This window comes from Sturnira hondurensis, unplaced genomic scaffold, assembly GCF_014824575.4.
Source record: "Sturnira hondurensis isolate 20B ecotype Veracruz unplaced genomic scaffold, ASM1482457v3 Scaffold0021354, whole genome shotgun sequence".
Lineage (NCBI taxonomy): Eukaryota > Metazoa > Chordata > Mammalia > Chiroptera > Phyllostomidae > Sturnira > Sturnira hondurensis.
The window spans coordinates 30,038,395-30,063,694 of NW_028093985.1; the positions used below are offsets into that span (position 1 = coordinate 30,038,395).

The 25,300-nt window shown below is 36.1% G+C and overlaps 1 protein-coding gene and 1 pseudogene across 3 annotated transcripts in view; one reads left to right on the top strand and one right to left on the bottom strand.

Moving 5' to 3' along the window:
* The window catches only part of FER (FER tyrosine kinase), a 397,214-nt gene that overhangs the window by 243,439 nt on the left and 128,475 nt on the right, over positions 1–25,300 (top strand). The gene's annotated exons all lie outside the window — the stretch shown is intronic.
* Positions 6,091–17,425, bottom strand: LOC118977422 (60S ribosomal protein L5-like; annotated as a pseudogene).

The following is a 25,300-nucleotide window of genomic DNA, read 5'->3' on the forward strand; positions in this document are numbered from 1 at the left end:
AGATATGAATTCACTGTTTCATTTTGAAACTATGTCTTCACAAAGGTGATAAATGAATAAATTATGTGTAAGTTGATTGAGACTTTATCTAAATTGGCTTGGGATAAAAACATAAACATGAGATTGATAAATTTGCATTAAGATGAAAAACTTCTATATATCAAAAGTCATCAGAAACAAAAGTTAAAATTATTTGCAACAGATGTGGCACACATGAACTTAATATGTAGGGTGCATTTATTCTAAGAAAAACGAACTCACTCTCTAGTAGAAAAATGGGCAAAGAAACAAATAATTCATGAAAGAAAACTGGATAGAAAACATAAAATGTTTAACCCTAGTATTCAAAGAAATGTACATTAAAAAACAATTACACCCTGTCTTTTCCTTTCAAATTGACAAATATTGGAAAATAATGAATGCCATTGCTCATGAAGAGATGAGGGCATGAGCACTTTTATTTTCTGCTGATGAAAGTGTAAATTACTACACCTTTTCTGAGTGTCAGTTGCACATTAGGTACCTTGCACTGTGCTGTGTAGTACTAAATAACCACTAGCCACACAGGCTATGTACATTAAATATTTCCTCAGTCTCACTCACCACACTGTAAGTGCTAAATAGACACATGTGGCTAGTGGCACTATGTTGCATACAGCAGACATAGAACATTTCCATAATCACAGAATTTTTATTGATTATCAGTCAGTAGTTTGAAGATATCCATATCCTTCTCTCCAATAACTCTATTTCTAAGAATGTATATCAAGACATATTAGAAGTTTAGGGACCTTCATGATGTTATTGAAAACAGTAGCTAAAATTCGGAAGTAATTCAGTGTCTTCAAAAGGAACAGATAAATCATGACAAATTCACATAAAATAATGTTCTGCAGTCTATTAAAATATTTTTGCATTAGTTAATATGGTAATATGATCATAGTGTGTTTTTAGCTGAACAAACGGGCCATACAACATTACTTACAGCATGATTATAAATTTGTTCTAAAATATTTGAAAATGTATATTGCAAAGTATTATAGTGTTGCCTTGTTTTTGCAATATTTTTTATCAGACACACATGTTTTATAGTCACAAAAAATGAAAAATCAAAAATATATTGGTTTTGGATCCGATTTTGAACCTCGTGAAGTAATTAGTATTGTGGTCATTTTAGGTGGTTATTTACATTTCAAATTAAGTGGTTGGCTGGTATTATGTATTTACTATCATGTTGTGTACAAATAAGTACATGTTTGTGTGTGTGTGAAGGCCCTTGTAGAAAGCAAAATTCAACCCAGATAGCTTTAATAAGAGATTTTTCAAAATAAGAAACTACTGAGAGAATCATGGGTAGGATTAAGGGGCAGCCTAGGGGTGATTAGTTTCCTAGAGACTCAGCATAGTCAGGAATCATTACTATTCCTAGCAATGAAGGGAGAGAAGGAAGAAATAGTTAGCAGAGCCTGTTGTGTACTGGTGCTTTACAGGTGGGGCTTCCCAATGGAAGCTTAAATCCTGAGGAGATGTTGCAACTTCTAGAAACACAGCACCACACCAGAGAGTAGTGGGAAAGGAACACTCATATGTTTTTGCTTTTACCCTGCATCTTCTAATAGAATCTAATTGGAAGTCCATCAACTCCCTTCAAAATGACCTCTGAAGAGTCAGCTTCGTGATACACAAAGCAGAGTAGACTGGATCAGAGAATAGAAAGGGCTGGAGGGGGTGGAAGGTTGGCAAATGGAGAAAATAACCATTTGTGTGTGTGTGTGTGTGTGTGTGTGTGTGTGTGTGTGTGTGTGTTCATTCATACCTACTCACATGACACGTATATCTGCAGTATGTTAATGGTTGCTGTTATATTTACATGAAGTGGGAAACATACATATAAGCATTTATTATCTTTCTGTGGGAGATTCCAGCATTTGTATATACTCAAACACAAACATATACATATGCACAAGATATTTAAGTTCAAATAACCAGAGAATATGATAAAGTGGTTGGAAAAGAATTCTGGTCTAGACAGGGGACTTCAAAACAAATACCTAGGGAATCTACAGGAAACACATATTATAGTTATGCGTGCTCTTTCACACAAATGAAAGTGTAGCAAACAGAATTTTTTATAATTGCAATAATGTTTTATTTAACCTAATATATACCAAATGTTAATATTTCACCAACTAACTAACATAAAGATTTTTGTTTATTTTTATTGTTGTTCAAGTACATTGTCTCCATTTTCACCCCTTTGGCTTTCTCCAGGTGATCTTCATACATGTTCCTTGATGGCCCCCTCATTATCCCTTACAGCAAACAGAATTTAAATATTCCTCCAGTTGAAATTCCTAAAAGCAAAAGCTCTGTCTTCTGCCTTCTTATACTTACTACACTTTCATATGCTGTAATCTGTCTAGGAATTGTCATTCACTGTAAGAATCAGTGAATCAATCATCTCATCTTAACTAAATATTTTTCCTCTCAACCATAGTATAACTTAAGACAAATTCATGTTTTTAAGGAGACCACTTTTAGCACAATTAATTGAATGAAAAGCAAACTGTAAACACTTTGAAATTAGTATTTTTTTAACCAGTATTCATTCAGATGTACTCTAAGATCACCTCATGAGTCAGACAGCACCTGCATTAAGCTCATTTTATAAATGATGACTTTGACTCTTGGAGAGGTTCAACGATTTTTCCTTTTCTTTGTACTCTTCCGTATGAGATAGTGAAATGGAGAAAGCTGTGAAGAGTTTTCACTGAGCCGTAAGCAAGATATTGCTTTTTGTATTTACCATGTACCTGCGCTGAAAAGCAGTTCTCTTCGGCATTTTTGTTTTGTTTGTAGCCATAGGAAAGTGCAGGAAGGCAACTGTTATTTACATGTAATTTTTAAAGATGAGGAAAAATTGTAATCTAGGTTTCTTTTTGAACAAGTCTATTTTGTTTTACTTTGTAATTCAAATGTTCCCTGAAATTAGACTAAATAAAACTATTTCTAAACTTTACCATTTTTCTGAAGCTCTTAAAATTTCAGTTTCTTCAAATTTAGCAGATTATCTTGCTTTCTTCTTCAACTACAAACCTGGAGAAGAAATTCTTGTGCATGCCTACCAACAATTATTTCTCCTGTTTTACCCTCTGTATTCCTCTTTTATCCCAGCTTTCTTCTACTCACCTCACCTGGTTCTTTGGCTTTCATTTTCTGTGGTTAACTCACATGTTATGTTATGTTATGTTATGTTATGTTATGTTATGTTATGTTATGTTATGTTATGTTATGTTATGTTGTTATGGTATGTTAGGACCACCTGCATATTTGTGGTCCTAACTCCCAATTGGAGGATACTAAGAGGAGGGGGCCTTTGGGAGGTAATTAGGTTTATATAAGATCTTGAGGGTGGAGCCTCCATGATGGGATTAGTGTCCTTATAAAAAGGAGAGAGGCGAGGCACGCACTCTTTCCCTGCCCCGTGAGGAAGCAGCTAGAAGGCGCTGGTCTACGAGCCAGGCAGGTTCTCACCAGATACCGGCCGCTGTATCTGCTGACACTCCCAGAACTGTGAGATATAAATCTTTTTTGTTTTTTAAGCCACCTAGTTCGTGCTGTGTTGTTATAGCAGTTCAAATTAAGATACTCATCAGCCTGTTCCATCTCTCCTCACCTCCCTTGTGTCTTTGATATATCGATTTTCTTTAGTTTTAGAAAATAGTTGTATTTTCCCCTTACAGCCTTTTCTTCAGCCACTCCATCTTTATCTCAAACAATAACAGCCAAAGCTTTCATTCAACTAGTCTGCCCCTTCAGTTTTTTAAAATAGCTCATCTCTTTCCTTTTTTATAAAGTAACGTATCAGAGTAATCTGTCTTATTGCATCAATTTTCTCATAAAAAAAAAAAGGCTGCTCTTCTACCCTGCCCACCTTACAGAAATTGGACTTTTAAGTGTCTGAGATGACTTCTTACACCAGCTTCATGACCTCTTCTCAGTCCTCAGCCTATTGGAAACTTCTGCTACTCTTTGAAAATTCTGATTTTTTTAATAGAAACTATCTTCTCTGCTTTTTGCTTCTTTCAGGATGCAGTCCTGTTGGTTCTTGTGTCACTTAGTTATTTCTGCATAATACATCCCCTGAAAACTTTGTGTCTTAAGACAGTGTTTTATTTCTCATGATTGTGTGTTGACTAGGCAGCTCTGCCGATTTAGCTTGGGCTCACTCGTGTTTGCATTCAGCTGACAAATTAAGGGGTGGGCTCAGCTGAGACAGCTTAAATGGCTGTTTTTAAATCCCAGTCTTCTTCACATCATCATGATTTTAGGGTGACATTCTTAGATGTTGAAGATAGAAACTTGAAGGCTTTTGGGGGTCTAGACCTTATAACTCTTGCACAGTGCCACATCCGCCATAATCTGTTGCCACAATCCCAGCCAAGATTCAAGGTGAGGAAGAGACTCCATGTGTGGGTGGGAGAAAGAGCAAAGTCTCATTACAAAGGAGCAGGCACACTTGGATAGGAAAGCATGGGTATTAAACAGTCTGCTGCAATTCTTAACTTTTGAAAACCTACTCTCAGTTTTTGATTTTGCCTCTCCGTTTCTATTCCTCTTTACATGGTTTGTGCTTCTCCCACTCTCTTACTAGTCTCATAAGCTTCTGACTGATAGTTATGTCTCTGAGGATCAACACCTGGATTTGGGTGTCCCAAATTAAAATAGTTCAAGCGGGATTCATTACCTTCATTCCTGACCCCACATCCTTCACTTCTCTTCTGGATTTTATGTCTTGATTTATGACATTTAATTATTGCCTGCATTTATTCAACTAAATTGGGGGGTACCTTTTCTCATCTCCAGGACCCAGTTACTCATGTAGTTACACTGTCTATAAATCTTAAACATTTGCCCACTTTCATTTTATACTCCAAGATATTATTCAGGTTTCTGTGTTCTCTTTATTGCCTATTATTGTAATGTTTTTGAGTTTCGAACATTTCTTTTTGACACAAATAATATGATTTATTTTGAAAAAGGAGAAATGGATATACAAAAACCAAAAAAATATTTTCTTCTGTGTTCTAGAGGCTTAATTCATGATGCTTATATAACACATACTCTATAGTATTTTTCTGCTGTGAAGATGTCTGTGATTGTGATCTTCTAGGCTTGCTAAAATGCTTAGCAGATTAGGTTAGTAAAGGTGATGATTTCTCCAGAGATAATGTTTACATGGATCAATACTACACTGCTGGGTTCACGATTAAATGAAGAGAGAATGGTTATGGAGAATTGGGGAGTGGATTGTTTGGTTAGCTTTTCATAGCAGAGGCAGTTAAAATTTTGTTTACTTATTTTGAGGCTAAATCTACAACCCCACTACTAATTTAGTCCTTTGCAGAAGGTACTTATATATGCAATCCCCCGCCTCTTTAATTTGTTTGTTTCAAAGTAAATGTTTTATTTTTAAAACAGTCATTTTTCTTCATGTAATATACTTTCCAGAAAGTCTTTCTAAAGGTCGCTTCCCTTGAACCTTGTGTGGCGGTATTTGTGATCACACTCATCGGCAGTGTGCCTAGAACTCAGTATTGGAGAGGTTTGTTCTGTGAGAGACAGGTGTGTCTTGATAACGAAATTAAATGAATTCGGAGGAGGAGATGAAAATAAATGCTAACTATAATTTCCTTTGAATTGTATGAAGTGTTTTTTTCCTTCTTCTTTTGCTTTTGCTAAAATGGGGAAGAAGAAAGTATTCCACAAGGGTAAATGGTAGAGAAGTCTATGAATATGATGTATAATGAAACAAAGAGAAATAAGAAACTACACAAGTCGTACTTGATAGATTTAAAATGACAAAAGCAAAGGACTGTAGAAGGGAAGCCTCCCTTTGCATACTTAAAGCCCTGACTCTCACAGTGCTGAACGTGTGAAGGGAAATAATCTGTTTTTAGAGTAGTGATAATGGAATGTGAAGTGCATTTTCAGACTTTAGTGTGATCTTTGTTCTTAAAGTAATGTTTTTAAACATTGATTTTTTTTAGCTGCTTGGTCAATACGTTTATTTCTTTGTCTGAAAAATCTTCAGAGAAGATTGTGGTATGGTTTATTAGCTCTCAGCAGCCTGTTCTGAGGTCTGGGGAAGCTTGTCATCTGGGCTACCCAGTCTTTCTTCTGGGCGAGAGACATTTCGGGATGGTCCTGCCTCTTTTTAACTTCTTTCTGAGGCTCCTTCTCATAGACTTAACTTTCTCATATAGCAGCATGAGCTTTCCCGTACATCTCTTCCATCATGTCTGGAGTTAACATTGTTCTTTTTTTTTTTTTTTTTTACATTTTATTTATTTATCTTTAGAGGGGAAGGGAAAGAGAGAGGAAGGAAACATCAATGTATGGTTGCTTCTTGTGCATCCCCTGCAGGGAACTGGCCCCTGCCGGAAACTGGCCTGCAACCCAAGCATGTGCCCTGACTGGGAATCGAACCGCGATCGTCTGGTTCACAGGCCCGTGCTCAATCCACTGAGCTACACCAGCCAGGGCAACATTGTTCTTTATGCACTGAGAGAATCGTGTCTTGTAAGCATTTCTTCTTCTTCCATCAGGTAGTGCATGTAACCTGCACTGTTCTGACCCCTGATGTATTTCCAATGTATTTCTGTATTGGATTCCTTGCTTTCTGAATCATAGCTAGGGAATCCTTGGTACTGTGAGGGATGGACAAGCCTTCTTCCACACTTTGCTTCAGGGGCCCCCAAACTTTATTTCTAGTAGTAGTTCTACAAAGCCCTGTATCCGAATAGCGTAGTAGGTGAAGGCACCAGGATGACCATCAGTGCTTTCCACATTGTACTCATCTCCAGTCACCTCCATTGGGCCTTCATAGAGCTATCCAGGAGCAACCTATTGAGATGCTTGTGGGCCAGCAGCGGCCTTTACAGTGCGTCACAGCATAATTTGTCAGGCCAACCTTCACACCTTACTTTGGGGGTTCATGAGCATAAGCTGCACTAACTGTCACATCTCCTTTTACATGGGCATAAGAAATCTGGCAAATGATATCTCCATTGGTTACATGAACTGTCTTCCTGTATTTGGGCGTATCATACTTATTTTCATCCCAGATGACCAAGCATTTCTGGGCATAGTAATCAGTTTTAGCCTGTCATCATCTTCTAAATTTCACTTGGTATCTTTTGAAGTAGGCCTTACTTTTGACAACTCTAACAAACTCCAGTCTGTGGAAGGAATACCCACAGCCATGTCTTAACCACAGATCTGCAAACCCAGCATAGTTCTGAGGGGTAAAATGGTCCAAGTGCTAATTTTTTTAAACATTGATTCTTAAAAGAACATTTTGTTCTGATATCTCTGTAAATGTTAATGTGAAAGCATGATATTGTGTCTCCAGGAATAATGTCAGACTCAATCTGGCTATAGGGAAAAGCTGCTCTTATGTTGTCTGATAGTTGTCTGGACCCTGAGTCTGTGTGTACATGACATCATCAGCTCATTGGCTCTAACACAGCGGTACAGCATTTTTGGGAAAGCAACATCTACTCGCCCCTTTGCAGTCATCATGGTGGTGTCATTTCCATTTCTAAGTGTTTCTGTTGAAGACTTTTTATAACTGTGCTGTGTCAGTTTCCTTTGTCATAAAACATGAAATATCAGTTCTTGGAATCAAATAATTTTTCTTTGTCTTAAAAAATTGACTTTTACAAAAGTTAAGAGTGGTTAAGATGTCAACGGAGAGGCAAATTCTTGACTTTTCTTTTTCTAGCAACAGTTGAAGGGAGCATACATTCATCCCTTAATTTTTGTAAAAAATTGCATGCCCTTTATGTGATAGCTTCTTGATACACTCTGGAACTATAGTGATGACTAAGATAAGTCTCTGTCTTCAAGGAGCTCCCAGTTGACCAGGGAGCCTGAAAAATAAACAGGTAATTAGAATACAAGGTGACAGGTGACAATATAAGCTTGGACAGAGAACTAAGCACTAAGGCAGGGTTAGTACATCATGCCTGGGGGGAGCAGAAAGTATTATAATATGGTAATTTAGGATGAAGTGAGATCATAAGCAAAACTATATTTTTAAGCAGAAATGTGGTTTTCTTACTGTAAATGGAGCCACCTTTAACCATATTATATTACATATGTGATTTGCTTTCTGTGCCTTTTGGTGTCCTTGAATGGAAGGGAATATTTACATTTCTTTCACTTGGAGGACTGGGCCACAGGATCACATGTTCCAGAATTGCTGTGAGTGGACAAAAAGAATATAGAGACTGTGAGCTGAGAAAGTCCTTTCTTTTTTCGTTGAATTTATTGGGATAACATTGGTTAATAAAATTATGTAGGTTTAAGTGTACAGTTCTATAGTACATCATTTGTATATTGTATGGTGTGTTCACCATCCAAAGTCAAGTCTCTTCCCAACACCATTCATGCCTCCGTGCACCCCCTCTGCCTCTGCAATCACCACAGTGTTGTCTATGTTTATTGGGTGGGTTTCCCCTTGGCTAATCCCTTCACATTTTTCACCCAAATTCAAACTCCCCACCCCCTCCCCTCTGAGAGTTATCAGTCTGTTTTCTGTATCTATGAGTTTGTTTCTACTTTGTTTATTTGTTCATTAGTTCTGCATCATACGGTATTTGTCTTTTGAGTGGCTTATTTCACTTAGCACAGTGCTTTCCAGGTCCATCCACTCTGTCATAGAAAGTAAGATTTTCTTCTTCTTTTTTTAAAGATTTTATTTATTTATCTTTAGAGGGGAAGGGAAGGAGAGAAGGAGAGAAATATCAATGTATGGTTGCCTCTCATGCGTCCCCTGCTGGGAACTGGCCTGCAACCCAGGCATGTACCCTGACTAGGAATTGAACCGTGATCGTGTGGTTCACAGGCCCGCACTCAATCCACTGAGCTACACCAGCCAGGACAGATTTCTTCTTTTTAACAGCAGAGTTGTATTCCATTGTGTAAATGTACTACAGCTTTCTATCCACTCATCTACTGATGGGCACTTGGGTTGTTTCCAGATCTTGGCTGTGGTAAATAACACTGCAGTGAACATAGGGGTACATATGTGCTTTCAAATTCAGACTTCAGCTTTCTTTGTATACGTTCCCAGAAATGGAATTGCTGGGTCATGAGGCAATTCTGTTTTTAATTTTTTTTTGAGGTATCTTTCTATGGTTTTCCACAGTGGCTGCACCAATGTGCATTCCCATCAAAAGTGCAGAAGGGTTCCCCTTTCTCCACATCCTCACAAGCACTTGTTGTTTGTTGATTTGTTGATGATAGCCATTCTGACTGGTGTGAGGTGATATTTCATTGTGATTTTAATTTGGATTTATTTGATGATTAGTGACTTCAAGCATGTTTTCATGTCTGTTGGCCTTCTATATGGCTTCTTTGGAGAAGTGTCTATTCCGGTCCTGTGCCTATTTTTAAATCAGGTGGTTTGTCTTTTGAATATTGAGTTGTATGAGTTCTTTATAAATTTGGGATATTAACCCTATATCAGATGTATCGTTGGTAAATATGTTCTCCCATTCATTGGGTTGTCTTTTCATTTGGTTGATGGTTTCTTTTGCTGTGCAAAAGTTTTTAGTTTGATGTAGCACCATTTGTTTATTTTTCCTTTGATTCCTTTGCTCAAGGAAATATATTAGAAAGAATAAAAGAAAGCCCTTTTCTAGGTGTCCTTTTCCCCTCTATCTAGGGACTGAGTTGTAATAAGTATGTATGGAACCAGATGGGTACTTGATTTATCATGGTGATCACTTCATAAGGTATATAAATATCTAATTTTCATCTGACACTAATTTAAAACATTGATAATAATGACATAGCTTTTTATCAAGATAATCATGCAGAAAAAATTCTAACAATGCTGCATTGTTCTAAAAATATTTTTAAATATATTTCTTTTGGAATTGGCTTAATAACTTTTTAACTAACCTAAAATCAGTCTTACTTCTTTGCAGTCAAATAATTTTTCACCAAGTTTGACCACCTACCGCACTACCAGATTTCACTGTTCATGATTGTCTTTATGAAAATTAAATCTACTTGTAGAGGTTAATAATTGACTGACATTGGAAATGTTCTTAAGTTCTCAAAGCAGATTTTAAAATGGATTCCCAAACTTGTTTTGAGCAAGATCAGTATTTGTGGGATAAATTTGCTTTGAAATTGTGCTTTAAAAAATTAGTAATATTATTTTATGATCATGTATAATAGATCTAAGCTTGGTTATAGCTTGATTTTCTACCATAATTATAAAAGTAAAATTAAAATTTCTATGTATAAGTCTTCCAAAGGCCAACTTAAATAAGAAACAAGCCAACATTCTTTTATTTTTAGTTACATAATAAAAAGAGCTATTCCATCAAATTATTAATTTTTGAGATCAGGTAAGAAAGTAATCTGTAGTTTTATAACTATATTCAGGTTATAATTTTCTTCTTCATGACTTGGAGGGGCTTTTCTGTTACCAAATTTAACTTGTTGGAAACCTTTCCTGGGTAAAGAACTGGATGTGTGAGAAAGATTAATTATGTTTTATCCAGCCGTTATATATCCCTGTGAGTTTTGGCTTAGAATCTGTTTCCGCACTCTGCTTTCTGACTTTATTTATGCAGCCAAGAGTTCACATGTAGAAATTGCATTCTTGCTTTCATAAAGTCTGTGAAAAAATCTTAAAGTTGGCTTTCAGCCACTTTGCAAAGAGAAAATGCCTTCTTACTGATGAAATAACTCTTTTTGTTTATCTTACATGTTGGATAACTGCAATGAAATAATTGGGTGAAAAGTTTTGACATTTTTTTCTGGTCTTGACTTGGTACCACCAGAATATGTTTAAATGATCCTCTTTGATTTGGTAGTACGCTGCGTGAAATGAAGTTTTTATTACTTTCAACGCGTAAAGTCCCTCATGGTATTGGTATACTTGTTACTGAGAGTTAAGGGACCGTTTTGCCTTTATTCTCCTATAAATTCAAATTACTTTAAGTGTTTTGCTTCACATAGTAAGCAGAATGATTCTAGAGTAGTTACTTTACACTTCTGTTGTCATAAATGCCAAAATATTTCATACTCACCTCATCATTAGGTTGAGACAAATGAATTTTATTTTTGCTGCACTCAGTGTTATCCTATTATCATTTTAATTAACACATTTAGATTTACATCAGGTGTGCAGGAACATTGTAAAATTTACATTTGGACTAACTATAGGTCTTTTAAGGTTTTTTTTTTTTTGACCTGAATAAGAGTGCCCTCAGGGGCCACAATACTAGTATCTTTCTGCTGTGGAAAGATCCTCCTGGATCTTTCTTTTAATCTTGACAACATGGAATTTGTAGCCAGATAAAATTTCTCTGAGGAGATAGTATTTGATACAAAATGCCTAGTATATTTCAATAATTGTCAAGTAATTTAATGAAATTTTAACTCACAAGTAGAATTTTATTTTTAGTATTCTAACTTTACTAGGTTCCGACTTGTTAGAAGCATGTTTTAGATATTTTAATATGCTGAATAGAGTATATATTAGAATATTCTCTTCCCAAAGTAAGCTTTCTTATTGGCTAATTTCTTCTTACCACTAGTTTTTAGTTTATAATGAGAGATTCAGTATTTTTCTTAATACATTTATGAAATTACTAAGGCTTTAAGATAGCATATATCTTTATAAGATGAGACTGCATATATCTCCTCTTATAAAGTAGATAATGTTTACTAAACTAAGTCTCATACAAATGAGATTAATTGAAATGCAAATGATTAGTTTCCTTAGATTTGATAGATACTTATTTGCAAAACATGACCTTATAAAATGTGTGTAATTTTTCTAAATGTTGTTGTGTTTTCATGTTACGTCATTTTAAGAAATTTAATCCAACAAGTATTTATTTAATAGCAACTACGTATGTTAGACATTGTAAGACAGACAAAGCCCTTATATATGTGCAGCTTAACTTTTAGAGGGAGGAGATATAGAAAGGTAAATACGTTTAAAGATAACTGTAAGTTGATAGTTCTACAAAAGGAGACAAAGTGATGATGTTCTTAGGCCCAGAAGGAGTTTCCACAGCTCCTACTCTGACTCCATTTTGTACTGTGCCTACATTGAGGGGTTTGTAGCATCTGGAATGTGTGCCATTTGTAGTTAGTTGGTAAGTGCCCCTTGACACTAGGAGTTCAGATTCTCTGCCTCAGCTACCCTGAGTCTACTTCCATGGCCTGTCCAGACCTCTTACCCATCCTCTTACCTGGTGGGTGGCTAACAGGTGGGGGGCTGTCCGTGGGATATATGGATGCAGTTTGGATGTGCAGGATGGGATATCTGTAGGCATATGTATGCTAGACCACTCGAGGAAATGATGGAATCATGAGTGAGAAGGAAAGAGGGCAGGCCTGAGTGTGAGGCCTGGAGCAGACTTTTCCTATTTTGCCATGTTCAAGTGCAGAGCTCTTGAGAAGTGAATATTTGACTTTACAGGTTTTGTTAGGGAGATATATTTGTCAAACTAATGGGATAGACCATGTTATGTTTAACAGTTTGTTGAGTTGATATATAACTTTTACATATTTAGATGTGGGATATTGGGCCTCACAAGTGTTAATGACATAATATAGAACTGTAGCACTATCTTTTGAATTTAATTTTAGAAAGGATGGTCAGATAAAACTGTATCTCTTCTCTCTTTCCTAAGGATTGTATTTTTTAGAGGGAGGGAAAGGGGAGGAGAAAGAGAGGGAGACAGACATCAGTAGGTTGCCTCTCATACACCCTGAACCAGGGACCTGGCCCACAACCCAGGCATGTGCCCTGACTGGGAATCAAACTGGCTACCTTTCAGTTCACAGACTGGCACTCAACCCACTGAGGCACATCATCCAGGGCTGTATCTCTTCTTAGGAGATAAAATTTGAGTCAGTCCAGGAGCATGAAAAAGGGTCACCTATGGAAGAAATTACAGAGATAAGTAAGTTCCAGGTAGAGTGGCTTAGTAATACAAATATACAGAGGTTGAAAATAAACAATAACCAACACCTTAGTCTCTAGAAAGAATGAAGAGAGCCTTTCAAAGGAGGGAGTGGAATAAGGTAAGGAAAGAGATCTGTAGGAACCAGATTATGCCCTAGCTTGCTATGGTAGAGTTTGTATTTTATTCCAAGAGTAATATGACAACATTTGAGTGTTTTAATAAAAAGAATGACAGGTTCTTAATTATGTTTAAAAATCATTAACAATTCTCGTGCTTTCTAAATGTCTATGAGGGGAGCATGAAAGCAAGAAATCTCAGGAGAGTGTTATAGTGGTCTTGGGGTTCAGTAATGTTTGCTTTATTGGGCAGAGCAAGGGTGGACGCTAAGACTAAAAGGAAAAAGCTACACTTTTCATATTTTTCTGCTCTTGAGGGATAAAAGTACTGTCTAATCCTCCTTTCTTTTTTATATTCTCACTGGATAATAATCTCCTAAGAGTAGAATCTAGACTTTGCTCTCATTGTAATGAAAGCACCTTTTTGCCTTTCACATTCTGTTTGTTAAACTGAATTCCATCAGCAGAAGGGCTAAATCTATGACATGGGATTTACAGAAGAATAATAAGATGTTTCTTGTAAGAGTTAGATCAAATTGAACCTGAATATTTTCCTAGCTGGTTATTTTAGTCACTCAGTTTCCAGAACTTAGAAAGGGTATGTATCAGCATTTTTTTCCCATATACTAGCTGCACGTCTGCCTTTGGAGTGTTGGTTCTGACAGTTTTAGTCAAAAAATGGTGTTCTAAAGTTTAGATGAATTGGAAAATATTAGTGTATGTTCCAAGAGTTATACAGCATTTATTTCAATCAATGGTATACTAATAGAAACAGAATTTCATCACCTAAGTAGGTAAATTGAGTAGATGTGAATTAAAAGTAAGTATTAAAATTCTCTTTATAAAGACAGGATAAAAGTATACCATACATATACAAAACCTCTGTTTTTTGGAACTTGTAAATTATAATGAAATATTTTCTAAGGTGGTAATGGAAGTCTTTATAAATAAGACCCATTTTGGGGGAAAAGAGCTTTTGGATTATTTAGAATTAATTATAGAGCATTAAAACAAGTATTCAATTACCAAAATGAATGAATGACAAGACAGGCAGACTACTTTGCATACTTGTCAATGAGCATTTTTATTCTAAAGTAACCCTAATAACTTTAATGACAAAGCTGATCAAATTCTGAATAATCCCTCAACTCTAAAAATTTGGTATGTCTGAGATTTGTAAATGGAATAAATATGCTAAGCAGTCTAAGCAGGTAATGAAGCGAAATGACTGCAAACCTGTGTATAAAAGAAAAGTAGAGATGGCAATTATTTCTCAGTATGAATAGTAGTAAAATTATGGCCCCTGACAATCATTTTATGTTCTGTATTGTGGCATTTCTTTAATTATTATTTCTTAGGATTATATGTTGGGCTTGTGGCTTCAAAATAAAGGCTCTGAAATGTCATTTGTCAATATGTTCAGAAATTCATCTGTTCTCGGTCTTAAATCTTTGTGGTGAGAAATTTTTTAAGTGTATATTTAAATTTTTGCCTTTTTTTTCTTTGCTATTATACTGAATGATTACTCCCACCCATTTAACCATGATGTGGTAAAGCTTATATTTCCAACTATTTCCTACAGCTACATTCTCAACTTGGACCTACATTACATTGGCTCTTGCATGGAAATAGTTGTATTAGTGAATTTTTCTTTTTTTTTAGGCAGAAGTAATACAGCAAAAATTTTTTAAAGTAAAAATGTTGCATTAAATTCTCATTTTCTTTAGGGAGCCTTTTTTATTTGGATTTTGAATATATGGAAGATTTATAAGGATAGAATAAGAGCATTTTGTAGCTGGGTTAGAAGTATTTTTGGGTGGGCCTTTTTTCTGGAGAACTGAATAAGAATCATAGTGTGGTGTTTATTTACGTCATACTCCTAATCACTCCGACTTATTTGCTTGAGATTAATTTGAAATATGCCCCGGTATCCCTGTAAAGTGCTTTGAAGGGATAACTTTAGGAAGCAATGTGCAGCCACCCCAGGGCAATTTGGCAGGGACTGATTGCCATAGTAAATAATGACCATCTGTACCCTGTGGCAGTCCACCAGGAAGCGTGATTAGTCCCCTGCAGGCGGAGCAGATTGTGGCTAGTTGTCTTCTGCAGGTGAACAAAGGAGAAGCTGCTTATTTGCCGTTTTGTTCGCTTCATTTGAAATAGCTACTTTTGTGAGGCCAAAATAATTTAAGATTTAGCTTTTAATATTTTAAAGCTGTTATTGGTTTTATTTCCAGTTATTCTTATAAATCATGCCCACTCTTCTACCTAATCATGGTTAAACATGGTTTTACAAGAACATAATGTTCATGCTATAGTAATGGCTTACTTTTGTTGATTCCTTTAAATTTTACAGAAATATTGGCTCTGGCCAGGGTCACTCAGTTGGTTGGGCGCCATTCTATAAACTGAAAGGCTGCTGCTTAGATTCCTGGTCCCGGCACATGCCTGGGTTGTGGGTGCAGTCTCCAGTTGCGGCGTGTGCAGGAGGCAACCAGTTGCTGCCTCACATCACTGTTTCTCTTCCTCTCTTTCTTTCTCTCTCTCTTGAATCAATAAATAGGAAAAAATTCAATTTTATAGAAAAATTGGTAAAGAGTTACTGTAGGAAAAGGGAAATTTTGTCATACATTATCTTCTGGAAAGAATGGTCTGGATTGAAGCATGAGTCATATTTTTAGGTTATGGGTTATATAAAGTAAACTACAATCTGCCAGGTATATAAAACCATTTTACTTGATTATAAATTGAAAGTTTTATTGTTATTTTATATTTTGGCCAAAAAGGGTTGTGCAAAAGCTTTAAATTAAACTATAATCTAGTAAATCAAGTGAATGAAGAGCAATCTATAATTGATTACATAGCAATAATTTGCTGACAACAAAGTGTAAAAGGTATAAACTGCATAAAACATAACCTATAAGAAGTTAGAAATCTTTAGGTCATCACTTGTGTGGATCAGTGGATTGAGTGCCGGCGGGTCAAACCAAAAGGTCACTGGCTTGATTTCTAGTCTAGGGCACACGCCTGGGTTGTAGGCCAGGCCCCCAGTACGGGGTGCAAGAGAGGCAACTACACATTGATATGTAGTTCCCTTTTGTGTAAAAATAAATAAATAAAATCTTTTTAAAAAATAAATCTTTAGGACTAGAACTTGAAAATTGAAGTAGAATGTTACAGTTCATTGTTTTAGTTAGCTAAAACTGATAATTGCATGACAGTCATTCTCTGAACTTGAGAGTCATACGCTCACTTTAAATTATTATTTTTGGCAAACACTGCAGTTAGAAAGGTTATGATCTTCACAGTCAGAAAGATGTGGGTTCAAACACTTGTTCTGCCATTTTTTTGCCTGAGTAACTTATCTCTCAAAACCTCAAAGCCCTCAGAGGGCCTTAGTGGTCCCACCATCACCCACTAGTTCACTGATTGAGTGGAAAGACTCACATAACTTAATATAAAGTTATACTCAAGGCCAAGATTTATTCCAGCAGAGGACACCTGCAGGAACAATAGGGGCAGCAAAGGAGAAGTCAGACGTAGGCTCCCTTGCCCCATTTATGCAGGAACTGTGTGGGCATGTCTTTCTTTCCACCTTCTAATTGCAGAGACATTTACAGTATGTCATTGCTCAGGAAATCTTATTCGAGTCTTTGGCGTCCAGAGTTCTCACAGGTTGCTGATCACATATCTGTCATGCGACCAGCCATGGTAAAGACCCCCAACCAGGTACCAACTGCGCAGTGTCACTCTCCATGTTTACTTTAAACATGCCGATGTGTTCATCTTGGCTCGCCACTTCAGGCCCATGAACTAACATTACTCAGTAACTCTCAGACATTCTAGTAGCTTCATTTTTCAGTTTGACTAAGGCTCATCATCATGACTCTGAAGATAAGCAGAAACAGAATAAAGCAGACCTCCTCTGTTAATCCTTTCCTCACATAGAGTTATTGTGAAAGGTGAACAAGGTGGAATTGTCCCACAACCACTTTTATCATGTCTGTCCTATCCTGTGCAGCCTTCCGTGTGTAGTGTCAGCCCCCCTAAAGTGTCTGGGGTACACAAAACAGTCTTCTGCAGTGGGGGAAGAAAATATCAACTCATTTTAGATTTATTTTTGACCACATTCTTTTAGATTCTCTTCACCTGAGAATGTTGTTGTCCTTCATTCCTACACGTAGTGGCAGGTATAGGAATGAAAAACTTCTTTAACACTTGAAAAATGTCGTGCAACTTTCTCCTGAACTCCAGGTTCAGAGGAGGAATGGGTCCTTTGAATTGGTCTTTTCTTGTAGGCATGTCCTTTCTCTCCAGCTGCTGTCAGACTCTTCTTTGTTTTCAATTTTCAGATTAAGTTTGGTATGTTTCAGCTTGGATTTGGGGGTTTATCCTACATAATCTTCTCTAAGCTTCTTGACTTTGTATGTTTGTGTTTTTCACCAAATTTGGGGAGTTTTTAGCCATTATTTCTTTAAATTGTCTTTCAGCATCACTTTCTCCTCCTCTTCGGGGACTGTGGTGATACAAACATGGGATTTTTTGTTATTGTCCCACAGGCCCCTTAGGTTGTTTAATTCCCCCCAAAATCTATTTTCTTTTTGTTATTTAAATTGGGTAAACTCTATTGATTTGTCCTCTAATTCAGTGATTCTATCTTCTGTTATCTTTACTACAAATCCATTCTGTGAGTTTTTTTTCCTTTTCAGTTCTATATTTTACATTTTTAAAAATAAGTTCTGTTTCTGTTGCTGAGACAATCTGTCTTCATTTGTTTCAAGAGAATTTGGTTGTTGGAAGCATTTTTGTGGCGGCTTTAAAGTAAGTCCCTGTCAGATAATCCCAACATCTGATCTGTCTTAGCACTGATGTCAGTTGACTGACTGTCTTTTCTCATTCAGTTTGTGATTTCTTGGCTGTTGGTGTGATTTTTCACTGTACCCTAGACATTTTATCTGTTTTGTTAGGAGACTTTTGGTTCTATTTAAGTCTCATATTTTTGTGGTTACCATGTTTAGGTTTAGCATGCTTGTCCTGGCCTAGTTTATGTGTTGTGGTTTCAGTGCCAGTTTTATTTTTAGACCCTTTGTAACATTAATATGGTTTTCTGGTTTATTTGGTTCCCACTTGCTCCTTTAGTGGTGTGTTGGGATGGATAGAGTTTCCTCTGGCTGGCCTGTCAGGTGTTTCACTGGTGAACAGGGGTCTCAGGCACATGAGCTGTTTGGTGTTTGGCTGGCTGAATTCCCTCGGGAATGGAGGGTGCCTTCGGGATGGGGTGCTGGTGGTGGGGTATGGGGTCCTTTGGCAGTGCCTCCTGCTCCCCGTGTCTAGGCAGGAAATGAACATCTTCATTCTGTGGGGACAAAGAGGCTTCCTGGGCCAGGCTGCTTTTTGTGGTCGTGTTTCCCTTGCAGTGAGGCCTAGCTACCTTGCTATTCCTCAGTTGGTGAAGGAGACAGTAGGCCTGTGGGGACAAAGAGCCTTGCCAGCTTGGTTGCTTGTTGTGCTGGGGTCCATCTTGCTGGTGCTTCTTGGCCACCTCACTATTTTATGGCAGGCAGGGGAGTCTCAGGCCCTGTAAGGAGACAGAGCACTTCACCTGACTGCTTTTTGTTAGCTGGCCTCCCAGGCCATCCCCTTGCAGCTGGTGTTGGGGAGGATTATCATGGGATCCAGGAGATGAAGTGACCTACCTGGACTGCCTTCTGTGGCTAGGTTGAGAGTCAAGCCTTCTTCTGTTGTTTGATGGGGACATAAGTCTTCCTGCCTCTATTGTTCCCTTACTCTTGGGACGTCAAAGAAATTTGCCTTCCTCTGACCACCTTTCAGAGTTCTTTGGTTTCCCTAGCACTTTTTCCAGGGTTTGTAGGTGTACTTAGAGGAAAGGAGCAGGGCGAATTGTGTTCACCCCAGTTTGTCCAGTGCCCACATCACTTCAGTTTCTCTTTTTGAGGATTCTATATATCAGACATTGGTATAGTAGAACAAACAGTCACATGCTTAAGAATTAATGGGTTACACACACACACGTACACACATAAACAAAAGTTTAGCAACCCGTGGTTTTAAGGTTGAATGAATGATAGGTTGCTGAGCATTTTAAGCTCTCTGTGATTGTTCAGCAAGTATATTTAGTTTTTCATGCAACAATGTTCCCCTGAAGAACCCTTTGCTTCTCCCATATCGCTATATTCATTCGACCTAGATTTCCACTTCTTTTTGAAGGTTATTTCTTGCTGAAGTCATTGTCTCCTTTTGGTATATCAGAATTATGTTCATGTGTAAGGCTTTTCTCAAATTCTACCTCTTTTTGAGTCTTTTTTTCTTTCTCTAGCACAATATGGGTGCTGTTAGTACTCATGATACTTATCAGAGTACACTCTTAAGTGTTTATCTTTGTTTTTTTGAGATGAAATTTCCTAGAGAATCATTGCTAGCTATGATGTTTGGATTCTTAAATTTATCTACAGCATATCCAGTGTGTTGGTCATAGCCACCATTTGACCAGAATCTAATGGACCTATACCCTTATTCCCTGAGATTTTTATTTTAAAAATTCCAAGACTCTTATTTCTCCCCAGGCTTTCACTTTTTCCCCTTCAGTGCAGTTGTAGCATTGAGTTAAATGGGCTTGGTGGCTACTGTGGCCTGAGGCAGAGGCAGCTCCATGGTAAACTGGGAGACAGTTTGCTGGGAGTGAAATAAACCCTCCAGTTTGAGGAAAGGTTAGGAAGAAGAAAGCTGGTACTGTTGGGATGCTAGCAACCACCAACCATGGGTAAAAGAACCATAGGCATTCTTGCCAACGCCTAGCTTCTTTGCCTGCACAGGTGTGCATGTCCCCTGTGCCTTATTTTTCACCCAGAACAGCTTCCACTTAACTATTACCTTCTCCTTTCAAGGATGCTGGAGAGTACAGTTTTCTTGTCAAATATATTAGATATGACTTCTGACCACCTCAGGTAAGAACTCTATGGTTTTCTCTGTCAGCTTGTAGGAAGCTAAGGGAAAGCTATTATGAGAGATTTGGGAAATCTTTCCATCTTTTCTGTGAAGTTAATTTTAACTGTGTTCATAATATCAACCATATGTGCCTCAGTGTTCCAGCTCTATAGTATTCACATGTCTTTCTCAGTCTGTACTTTCATAAGCCGTTGAGAACAGGGACTATGTTTAACTTATCTTTGAATTTCTCAAAGAATTCAGTACATGAATACAGTATATAGTATACTATATACAGTTCAGTATACAGTAAGATGTATTTGGAGCTCACTCTGAGCTGTTTCTCAACTTCCGTTCTTTGCCCAGCATGCTTTATCACTGCTGTGGCTTTCTTGTAGTGAATTGGCATAGCCAGGTAAATCCCATGTTCTTTCGTACCTTTTTGTGAATTATATTGTGCCTCAAAATGAGTCCAGGAAAATTCTCTTCTAATAGTCTTTTTGACTACAGAAAGCCCATTCATGTATATTCTATGAACTAGACCAGATTTCCTGACTGTTTTCTTCAGGAGTCTTGCTTCTGTGCAAGAGAGTATAATTATATTTTATTGTCTTATTGCTATGATACTAGCAAACTAGGTTTGAACAGTATCTCAGGTGTATATATCTTGTTTTCACTCTTCTATTTCCTATTTCTTCTTTGTATTATTTCTGAATAGAAAAAGAAAAAAAGGCATTTCACACCAGTTAATTTTATTTATAATTCTGGGGCTGCAATGGATGGAGTTTAAAGTTGTAAGGTAAAATGATTATATTGAACAAGCTTTCAAGTTTCTGTGAGTTAAATATACTTTCTCTATGATAATATTATTATGTCTTTCATTTTAATGAAGATTGATATATAAAAATTCATTTTAATATAAGGAACTAAATTGGAAATTACCTAACTGCATAGTCATGAATTTTAACCTCAATTGTGTTTCAGAAAATTCTTTTCCTTTAATTCATTTTGTAAAGCATTTTAATCAACATTGCTTCTTTCTGTTTCAACATCTCCTACCTTTTGTCCATATTTGCTACTTAATTTCTGAAAATCAAAAGTTTTTCTGAGAAATAAGAAACAAGGATTGAAGAGCAAATAGGATTTTTATGGAATTTTGTCCTAGAATATGGTACTAAGATTGGATTTACTGCTAAGGGACCTTTTTATTCCTGTTGCTCTATTTAAACTTTCATTCCTCTCTACTTTGAAATTTTTGCATAAAACATTAAGCTAACCCTGGCTAATTAAATTTATTTCTGCCCTGGCTGGTATAGCTCAGTGGATTGAGCACGGCCCTGTGAAGCAAAGGGTCACTGGTTCAATTCCCAGTCAGGGCACATGCCTGGGTTGTAGGCCAGGTCCCAGTAGGGGACACATGAGAGACAACCACACATTGATGTTTCTCTCACTCTTTCTTCTTCCTGTCCCCTCTCTCTAAAAATAAATAAATAAAATATTTTAAACTAAATAAATTCATTTCTTACAACTGATTTTGAATATAAATTACTTATTTCTTAGATAATTATACTTTCCTTGAAAGTATGTGTTTTATAAAGATTTATTACTTTATTCAGATACAAAATTTGGCCTCAAGATAGTATAAAATTATATCATTCCTAGGAAAATGGAATTATTGATAATACTTGGCAAAGTTCACTTTATTTATAGGCAACTTTTTTTAAATAATTTTTTTATTTAATTCTTGTTCAAGTACAGCTTTCTGTCTTATATTCCCAACCCTGCCCGCCCCCCTTAAGGCAACTTTTAAGGATCCTGAGTATTTAAACAATTCAGTGTGTTTTTTAAATTTTTTATTAATACTCTTGGAAGATCTTTAATGAGATATTAAAAGACTTTTCTAGCATAATTCATTATTGTTATTTATATTTCACACATGGAAAGAGTTCAATCATATATTTAGAAGTAGATATAAAACATATTCTGATGGATTTTCGAAAAAAATTGAAAGCCACTGTAAGCTAGTACTGTTAAGCTTAGTTAATGAATATGGATATTACGGCTAGAGCACATTGGAGACTTTGCTTCTTCCAAGTGATGAAACGCTGCTTTTCTTGACAATGAGGGCCAATTCCAGGTGCACAGTATGTCATAAATTTTTCTAACTAGAGGTTGTTGAAGCACAGGTGTGTACTACAAAATACTACATACGAGTTTCAGGATGAGATCAGTAAAAACAGTACTCACATTAAATGTTAATATAAAACACAAATGTTAATATCTATAAACTATAAGTATTTGTTTAGCTTACATAAACCATCTACTTATTGTTTAGCTTACCTAACTATTAAATTAGAATAGTTTATTTCTTCTTTTATTTATCAAAATATATGTTACTGGTATTACATATATTTGTGTAAAGAAACATCTTTTATATACACTTCAGTGAGTAGTTTAGACTGCTTGCAACCATGTGTCTGCAGGGAGTAAAGATAGTAAGAGGCAATGTCAGACAGGTTTGTTCTGTGGAAAGACAGGATTCGTTAAGGTCCAGAGCTAAAGGAGGGTCTGGAGATGAGTGGTCCTTAAGCCTCAAGATCAGACACATGATCTAGTAGTGCTTTGTTTGGGAAAACTTTGTTAGATTGTATTGTGACAGCTGTCATGTGTGTGCATTAAAAAATTACTGAAGTTGGTGAATTTTTGTGTAGCCATTTTAATATTGAATGGAAAAACACACATCAGTTTTCAGCATATTATGCTTTATTATTTCAGGATAGGTAAAAACACAACTGAAACACACAAAAAAGATTTGTTCAGTGTATGGAGAAGGTGCTGTGAGTGATCAGATGTGTCAGAAGTAGTTTGGAGATTTCTCACTGGACATTGTTCCACAATCAGGTAGACCAATTGAAGTTGATAGTGATCAAATTGAGACATTAATTGAGAACAATCAACATTCTTTTGAGGCAGGCAATATACTAAAAATATTCACATCAGTGAAGTATTGGTGAAAATGAAAAATGTGTCTTATTTTATGGAGAAAACATACTTTTTGGCCAATCAAATATGTCCCCCTGGCCTATCTAAACAAGCTAAGTTTGTTAGACCAATTAGACCAGTTGCAAACCATCAGTAAAGAAACTCGCCCTAGGATCCCAGGGGATTTTCAGACCTTAATCAGTAAAATTATAAATCTGACTGTTCTTATCTTGTCTCAGAGCCAAAAATCAGGTTCAGGCATGTTCAGAGATGAAGATAGAGTTTTTTCATTCCAGCTATAGAATCAACTCTATCTTGCATTGATTTCAGTATTTTTAAATTTTCAATTTTACTTACTTTTGCTCTTCCTATTATTTTCTTCTGCTACCTGTGGGGTTATTTTGCTCTTCTCTTTCTAGCTTCTTAAGGTAGAAGTTTAATTATTAACTTGAGACTTTTCTTGTTCTCTAATATAAAAAGCTCTAAATTTTCCTGTAACTACTTGCATCAGTTAAAACCTGGAAATTTTGATGTTGTTTTCATTTTTGTTCAGTTCAAAATTTTTTCTAATTTCTCTTGTAAGACTTTTTCTTTTTATCCAGGAATCAACTTAAAAGCAAGTTGTTTAATTTTCAAGTATTTGGAAATTGTCTTGTTAATTCTGTTAATGATTTCTAGTTTAATTGTAGTATTGGCAGAGAGCATACCTTGTATGATCTCATTTATTTTATGTTGTTGTTTGTTTTATGATTCAGGTTAATGGTATGCATTAATTTGGCAAATTGTCCTTGTACACTTGAAAAAGAGTGTTTTAGTCCTGACCAGTGTGGCTTAGTTGGTTGGGCGTTGTCCCATAAAGCAAGGGGTCACTGGCTTGATTCTCAGTCAGGGCACATGCCTGGGTTGCAGGTTCTGTTCCCAATCGGGGTGTGTTCGAGAAGTAAACAATCGATGTTTCTTATGTCAGTGTTTATCTCCCCCTTTCCCCCTCCCTTCCCCTGTCTCTAAAACTACATAAATAAAATCTTTTTAAAAAAAGGAAAGAAGGTTTTTTCTGCTGCTGTTGAGTAGAGTTTTACTATAAATGTCAATATTATTCTCATATCAATATGATTCACTTAGTTGATGTTATTCCGTTATTTTATATTCTTGCTGATTTTCTCTTTACTACAATTAGTGAAAAAGGGTCATTTAAGTCTCCAATTACAATTGTGAAATTGTCTTTCTCTTTTCAGTCTGTCAGTGTTTCCTTAATTTTGAAGTATTTGTGATTGAAGCATAGACATTTGGAATGATCATGTTTTCTTGGTGAATTGAAGCTTAATTATTATCATGTGATTTTCCTCTTTATTCATTCATGTGTAATTTTCTTTGCTCTGTGGTCTGTATTGTCTGACATTACCATTGATGTTCCAGCTTTATTATCATTTATGTTACATATAATATTTATTTCCATCCTTTTACTTTTTATATGTGAGTTCCTTTGGAAAGCATAGAGTTGACTGCTTATGAAATTCTTTCTTGCAATCTGTCTACTGAATGTTGTATTGAAATAATTTATATTTAAATAATTATTGATATGTTTGGATTTCAGACCGTCATTTTATTTGGATTCTGTTTTTTGTTTCTCTTTTTCCTATCATACCAAAACAAAACACTTTACTATCCATTAAACTTTTTCTCATGAATTTTTGGTTATACAGCTTTGTACTTTTTGTGTGTGTGGTTGTTCTAGCAATTACCAAAATCATCTTTAACTTTCCACAGTTACAAAGAGTCAATATTGTAACATTCTACTTCAAGTAGAATGCAGAAATATTACCACTGTAGGGATCTGTGTGCCTTTCCCTCTTTGTTGTACTTAAGTATTGAATCTCTGTCAATGTGAAAATTCATCAGAAAATTATCATTTTTCTTTCTACCTGTTGAGCACATTTTAAAGAACTCGAGAAGAAAAGTCAGTAATATTTATTCAGGTATTTACCACTTTTCTTATTCTTTTATTCCTGATATCCTAAGTTTTCCTGTGGCTAGAGAACTTCATCTAGTGATTTTTTTAAAAAAGTAAGTCTTCTGGCAATGAATTTCTTAGTTTTCCTCTGAGAATATTTTTATTTTACCCTCATTCCTGAAAGATATTTTTCTGGTTATAGTAACCTGGATTTGACAAACTTTTTTTTTTATTTAATTACTTTTCAAGTACAGTTTTCTGTCTTTTACTCCCATCCCAGCCCACCTTCCCAGTGTTCC